Below are 7060 nucleotides of genomic sequence, written 5' to 3'. Positions count from 1 at the left end.
TAGGGCCCCAACGAGAAGCACTTATCGTATGTTACTCTCACATCTCTCTAGTGAGATGCAAACACTGAGTTGCATCTCCAGTAAGTAGCTGCCAGAATGTCGTTCAGAGACATGTTCTTTTGAAAAGCCAGAGATATCGCAATGGCCCTTACTTCATGTGCTTTCCCTCTAAGGTGTTTAAACTGTTCGTCATCGCACATCGCATGCGCCTCTGTTATGACGCTCCTCACAAAGAACGCCAGAGCATTCTTAGAGATGGGCCTTCCAGGGTCCCTGACAGAACACCATAGACTATCCAGATTGTCCTTAAGTTTCTTTTTCCTTTCCAGGTAAAATTTAAGGGTCCTGACAGGGCACAGGGATCTTTCTATCTCTCTTCCCACTAAGGGTGAGAGCCCTTTGACCTCGAAACTTCTAGGCCAGGGTTTCGAGGGATTCTCATTCTTTGCTAAGAATAATGGTTTAAAAGAGCAGATTGCCGATTCCCCTTTAAACCCTACTCTAGCATCCAGAGCTTGCAACTCACTAACTCTTTTAGCAGTTGCCAGAGCTATAAGAAACAGCGACTTTCTAGTGAGATCCCTGAAGGACGCCTGTTGAGGAGGTTCGAACTTGTTTGATACTAAAAACTTCAGAACTACATCTAAGTTCCAACTAGGAGGTCTAGAACACTTTTTCTTGGTAGTTTCAAAAGATCTGATCAGGTCATGCAGGTCTTTATCCTCAGCAATCTTCAGGTCCCTGTTCCTGAACACCGCGGATAGCATACTACAATATCCCTTAATCGTAGAAATGGCTAAGTTACATTCTTCTCTTAAAAAGAGAAGAAAGTCAGCAATCATGGTCACAGAGGTATTGGATGAGGACAGCTTCTTCGTCCTGCACCATCTCCTAAATACTTCCCACTTCGACTTGTATACTCGCAAGGTTGATGACCTGCGGCCTCTGGCGATCGCGCTAGCAGCCTTGCGCGAAAAGCCTCTCGCTCTGACGAATCTCTCGATAGTCTGAATGCAGTCAGGCAGAGAGCGGAGAGGTTTTTGTGAAATCTGTCGAAGTGGGGTTGTCTGAGCAGATCTCTCCTGAGTGGAAGAGATCTGGGGAAGTCCACCGTCCATTCCAGTACCTCTGTGAACCATTCCTGAGCGGGCCAAAAGGGAGCGATCAGAGTAAGTTTCGTTCCTGTTGAGGAGACGAACTTTCTCACCACTTCCCCCACAAGCTTGAATGGGGGAAAAGCGTAACCGTCTATCCCTGACCAGTCCAGAAGGAGAGCGTCTACCGCTATTGCCCTCGGATCCGAAATTGAAGAGCAAAAGTTGTCCAGTCTCTTGTTCCAATTTGTGGCAAAAAGGTCTATGTGTGGTCTGCCCCAAAGGTTCCACAACATCTGGCAAACGTCTTGATGGACCGTCCATTCTTCCTGCTCAGCAGGTCCGCTCTTACGTTCTTCTCTCGGTGAACAAATCTGGTGAGAAGTGTAATTTCTCTCTCCTCTGCCCACAGCAACAAGATTCTTGCTGCTTCGTACAGGGAGAAGGAATGCGTCCCTCCGTTTCCTTATATATGCCAGAGTCGTGGTGTTGTCTGAGTTGACCTGGACCACTGCGCCTCTGACTTCTGGCTCGAAGCTCTACAGGGCCAGAAAGACTGCCATCAACTCCTTCTTGTTGATGTGCCAGTTCACCTGGTCCCCCTCCCAGGTGCCTGACACTTCTTTCACCCTTAGTGTTGCTCCCCATCCCGACTCTGACGCGTCTGAGAACAACACTAGGCGCGGGTTCGGCTTTAGAAGAGACAAGCCTTTGTTCATCCTGAGTGGGGAAAGCCACCAACTCAGTTCCTTTTTTATTCCTTCTAGGATCGGGCAGGAGTCCGCAAGGTCTAGGACCTGACCTTTGATCCCACATCTGCTTTAAGTAAAACTGCAGGGGTCTCAAGTGAAGCCTTCCTAGAGAGAAGAACTGTTCCAGCGAGGAAAGTGTCCCCAGCAGACTTAGCCACTCCCTTGCGGAGCTTTGTTCTCTCTCTAAGAAGGTAGTCACTTTCTCCATGCCCCGTTCGATTCTTTCCGGGGATGGATATGCTCGAAAACCCCGAGAATCCATCCGAATCCCCAGATACACAATGTTCTGGCTGGGGACCGTCTGTGACTTCTCGTGGTTTATCAGCAGTCCCAGGGACTGGGCCATCCGTATTGTTATATGCATGTCCTCCAGACATTGAGTCTCCGACTCGGCCCGAATAAGCCAGTCGTCCAGATAAAGAGATATTCTCACCCCTTCCAGATGCAACCACCTGGCTACATTTTTCATGAGCCCCGTGAATATTTGTGGAGCCGTCAACAGGCCGAAGCACAAAGCCCTGAATTGGTAAATCTTTCCTTGTACCATGAACCTCAGGTACTTCCTTGAAGATTGATGTATCGGTACGTGGAAGTATGTGTCCTGAAGATCCAGGGAAACCATCCAATCTCCCGGGCGAAGAGCAGCGAGAACCGAAGAAGTTGTCTCCATGGAGAACTTCCTCTTCTCTACACAGCGATTCAAGGCACTTACGTCCAGAACAGGTCTCCACCCCCCCGAGGCTTTTGGTACGAGGAACAGGCGATTGTAGAATCCCTGAGAGTGGGGATCCTGAACTGGTTCTATGGCTTCCTTCTCCAGCATTTGATCCACCACAAGAAGAAAGGTTCGCCGCAGAACAGGGTCTTTGTATTTGGCCGAAAGTTCCCTTGGAGTTGTAGTTAAGGGAGGCCTTTCCCTGAAGGGGATGAGATATCCTTTTCTCCAGATAGAGAGGGACCAGTTGTCCGCTCCTCTCTGTGCCCAGGCTTCTGTGAAATTGAGAAGCCTGGCACCTACTGAAGCCTGGAGGACTCGAATCCTATTTAGCCCTCTTGAAGGGCCTGATAGAGGACCTACCACACTTGACTGGTTTTCTACCTCTGAAAGGGGCTCTGTGTGAAGTGCCCCTCGAAAGGGCTCTTGAAAAGGAAGTTTCTCCTTCCTGACGGAGGAAGCCGTTGGCCTCGCTTTCCTTGCAGACTGCGCCAACAGATCCTGAGTAGCCTTCTCCGCCAGGGAATGAGAAATGTCCTTCACCAATCTGTTCGGGAACAGCAGGTTTGAAAGTGGAGCATAAAGCAAGGACGCCCTTTGGACTGGAGAAACGGATTTCGTCAGGAACGAGCTATACTCTGCTCTCTTCCTCAGAACTCCTGCCCCGAAGAGAGAGGCCAGTTCCCCGAACCTTCCCTTACTGCCTTATCCATGCAGGACAGAATAGAGTTCAATTCCTCTGGGCCCAGAAAATCTGGGTCAAGAGTCTTTCTGGCCAATGCTCCAAGGGACCAATCTAAAAAGTTAAACACTTCCAGTACTCGAAAGAGTCCCTTGAGGAAATGGTCCAGTTCCGTCATTCCCCACGTTGTCTTGGCCGTTGGAGGGGAATGTCTTCTTGTGGAATCCACCAAGGTGGAGAAATCAGCTTCTGCCGATGAGGGGAGTCCCAACCCCATCGGTTCTCCCGTCTCGTACCATATGCCCTGCTTCCCCGAGAGCTTGGAGGGAGGACAAGAAAAAACTGTTTTCCCCGCCTCTTCCTTGGACTTAAGCCAATCTCCCACTGTTTGCAAGGCTTTTTTCATAGATATGGTAGGGCGCATCTTCAGGAAGGATGATCCCTTCGAAGCCTTCGTGCTGGAGAAGAGAGACCGAGGAGCGGCTGGGCTAAGATCATCCCCGAACTCTTGTACCAGCAGAGTCGCCAAGATATTGTAGTCGGAAAGAGCTGCTACTCTGGGGACTTCCTCCTCCGATACTTCTTCGAAGTCCTCACGAAGTCGTTCGTGAGATGTGGCTACTTCCTCTGCAAGTCTGCTAGGAGAAACACGACTAGTGGAAGCCGAGTGAATGACGGGAGAAGGACGCCTGGAAGGAGAGTCTTTCCTATCAGCATAAGAGCGCTTCCCAGGTGCCGAGCGCCTGTCCGGCGAGATGTGCCTGCACGGAGAAGAGCGGCTGACGAATGGAGGGCGCCTGGTTGGTGAGGAACGCCTGGATGGCAAATAGCGCCTGTCTGGCACCGCACGCCTGGCTGGCGTCGAGAGCTTGCTAGGGGAGGAGCGCCTGCGAGGAGAGGCGCTTCTATCAGGAGAAATGCATCTGAGAGGAGAGGCGCATTCGTCAAGAGAAAAACGCCTGCCTGGAGAATCTTGCCTGCTGGAAGACAAGTGCCCGACTTGCGCCTGGCTGGTGTCGAGAGCCTGATAGGGGAGGAGTGTTTGCGAGGAGAGGCGCTTCTATCAGGAGCAACGCGTCTGAGAGGAGAGGCGCATTCGTCAAGAGAAACACGCCTGCCTGGAGAATCGCGCCTGCTGGAAGACGAGTGCCCGGCTGGCACCAAGGGCCTGCTAGGGGAGGCGCGTCTGAGAGGAGCGGAGCTTCTATCCTGCGAAATCCGCTTGTGAGGAGAGGAGAACCTACAGGCGTAGAGCGCGTCTGCCAGGAGAATCGCGCCTCTCCAGAAGAGCGCCTAACAGGTGAGAGGCACTTGGAGCTCCTTGGAGACGGGCCCCTGTCCCGAGAGCCACTCCTCTTACGAGGAGGGAGCTTCGACTTCTTAATCGGGAGCGCGATATCCTTCTTGCGGGGAGGGTCACTGACCAGAGCGCCCATCAACGTCAAAAGTTGCTCTTGAAGGTTGACCAGAATCCGTTTGGTAGACATCTCCTGATCTCCTTCCGAAGATGGCGAGAGAGGCTTAGAATAGGAAGGCCGAGCCGTACAAGAAGCAGGACTGACTGGGGCTCTCCTGAATCTCTTCTTGTCCACAGGTGACTCCTCCGAGAAGCGCTCCAGGCTGGAGTTCAACATACTGCTGGGAGCCTTCCAGGATCTCTTCAAGGGACGAGACTCCTCAGCCGAGCTCCATCCGCATCTAGGAGAAGCCGAATCAGAGGAAGAAAAACACTCTTTAAGGATGCCTTTACTGTGGCGATCCCTGGAAGTCTGGGACAAAACAACAGAACCTGCCGAAGGGACGCCTGACCGGTGGGGATTCTCCACAACCTCCTTACGGTTTTTGACATTCCTCCTCCACTGGGCCTGGTAGTTTGGAAGAGGTCTAGACCTGGGAGCGTTGCGGAGCCGAACAGACGCTCCCTCCACTGTACTGGGAACACTGCACTCACTGATCACATCACTCTTACCTTGCAAAGCAAGCATCTGCAGTTCCATCCTGCGTAGAGCGGCTTTCATATTAGCCATCTCTCAAAGACGAATCTGCAGGTTCGGTGAAAGGAGAAGGGGCTGAAACTGTAGGAGAGGATGCTAGTACTACATTTGGATTAGGAACTAATTTGCCCTCAACTGGCTCGTTGGAATGAGACCTACTGGCGCTTCTGGAAGAAGCCCTCCTAATTCTATCTTTCTCTAGCTTCCTCAAATAAGAAGATAGAGAATTCCATCCTTCCTCATTCAGGCCTTCACATTCAGTACATGGATTAATAATTGAGCATTCATTCTCCCAACACCTCATACATACAGTGTGAGGGTCTACCGAACCCTTCGGTAGCCTCACCTTACATCCTTCCCTCACACACACTCTATATACATTACCAGTGTCTGACATTGTGAGAAAAATCCAAAACAATCCACAATAGCGTATGCCAAGCCAACGATCAAATACTTCACCAAAAGGCAGTCCAAGAAGATCAACGGCAAACGAAATACGAAAATCCAGTCAAGAGGAACCAACAAAGGTGTTGTTGGAACCGGCGACAGAGAAAATCTGATTTTAAAACAGGAATGGTTCCTAGTCCCACCACCCAGCGGCGGGAGGGTAGATCACCTGACCTACCTGTAGCGTGCCGCGAAATTTGAATTTCTGTCGGGGACGTCGGAGACTATAGCAAAGTATATATCTGCCGGGGAAGTTGCATGTATAAAAATATTTCTTATGTACTATTTAACATGCATATTTACTTTTTAAATTTTCATTCTAATAAATAAATCATAAATATCCTATCATAAAATTCCTGCATTTTTAACTCGGCGCAAAACACCTTTCTCAGACCTTTTTAGGCTTTCCTGCCCCCCAACAAGAAGAAGAACAACAAAGTAGTTTGTAAGCTTACTCCCCGAGTAAGCGAAAATGTAAACCAGAAGCCTGTTAAGCACATCACCAAACAGTCAATCACATACCAACTGTTCAAATGAAAACAGAAAGCAATGCTGCTGGCAGCTGAGGAGACACTGTAAAGAACCTTTACTCCACTGTGCAAGGTACACTTTAGGAAGCAGCATCTTAAACAGGTGGTTACATAATAGCCAAGTCAAAGCAGAGGCTTCAGGCTGTTGTTATTCAGCACTTGGAGGCTGTTGTTATTCAGCACTTGAGGCTGTTGTTATTCAGCACTTGAGGCTGTTGTTATTCAGCACTTGAGGCTGTTGTTATTCAGCACTTGAGGCTGTTGTTATTCAGCACTTGAGGCTGTTGTTATTCAGCACTTGAGGCTGTTGTTATTCAGCACTTGGTTTGTAGACTTGTAGTTTATACAACACAAAAAAGCCTAACTTTGAGCCAACTTTCTTCATCTGGCAAAGATTTAACAAGCAAAATGTTGTTTAGTATATAAACACTTCATTGTCAAAAAAAAAATCAAATTCAATAGAGGCTCCATAGAAATGTATTGAATTGAATTGAATATAGAATTTAGGCCAAAGTCCAAACACTGGGACCTATGAGGTCATTCAGTGCTGAAACGGAAATTGGCATTAAAAGGTTTGAAAAAGTGACAGGAGGAACCTCGCAGTTGCTCTATGAATCAATTGTCAGGAGAGGGTGGAAAGTAAGATGTTAGAAAGAGAATATAAAAGGCGGTACAGTTAAAGAGAATATAAAAGGAGGTACAGTTAAAAAGACTGGAAGGAGTTGCAGCTATGCACTGACGGCACTAACCCCCTACGGGAAAACATACTGCTACAAAGGAAAAATTGAGAACTCACAAAATAATTAAAGAGACAAAGAATTTGCAGAACAGGAGGGTGATGTAACT

Source organism: Macrobrachium nipponense, chromosome 36, assembly GCF_015104395.2.
Source record: "Macrobrachium nipponense isolate FS-2020 chromosome 36, ASM1510439v2, whole genome shotgun sequence".
NCBI classification, from domain to species: Eukaryota; Metazoa; Arthropoda; class Malacostraca; order Decapoda; family Palaemonidae; genus Macrobrachium; species Macrobrachium nipponense.
The sequence above is the reverse complement of the archived record's forward strand: the minus strand, read 5'-3'. Positions refer to the sequence as shown.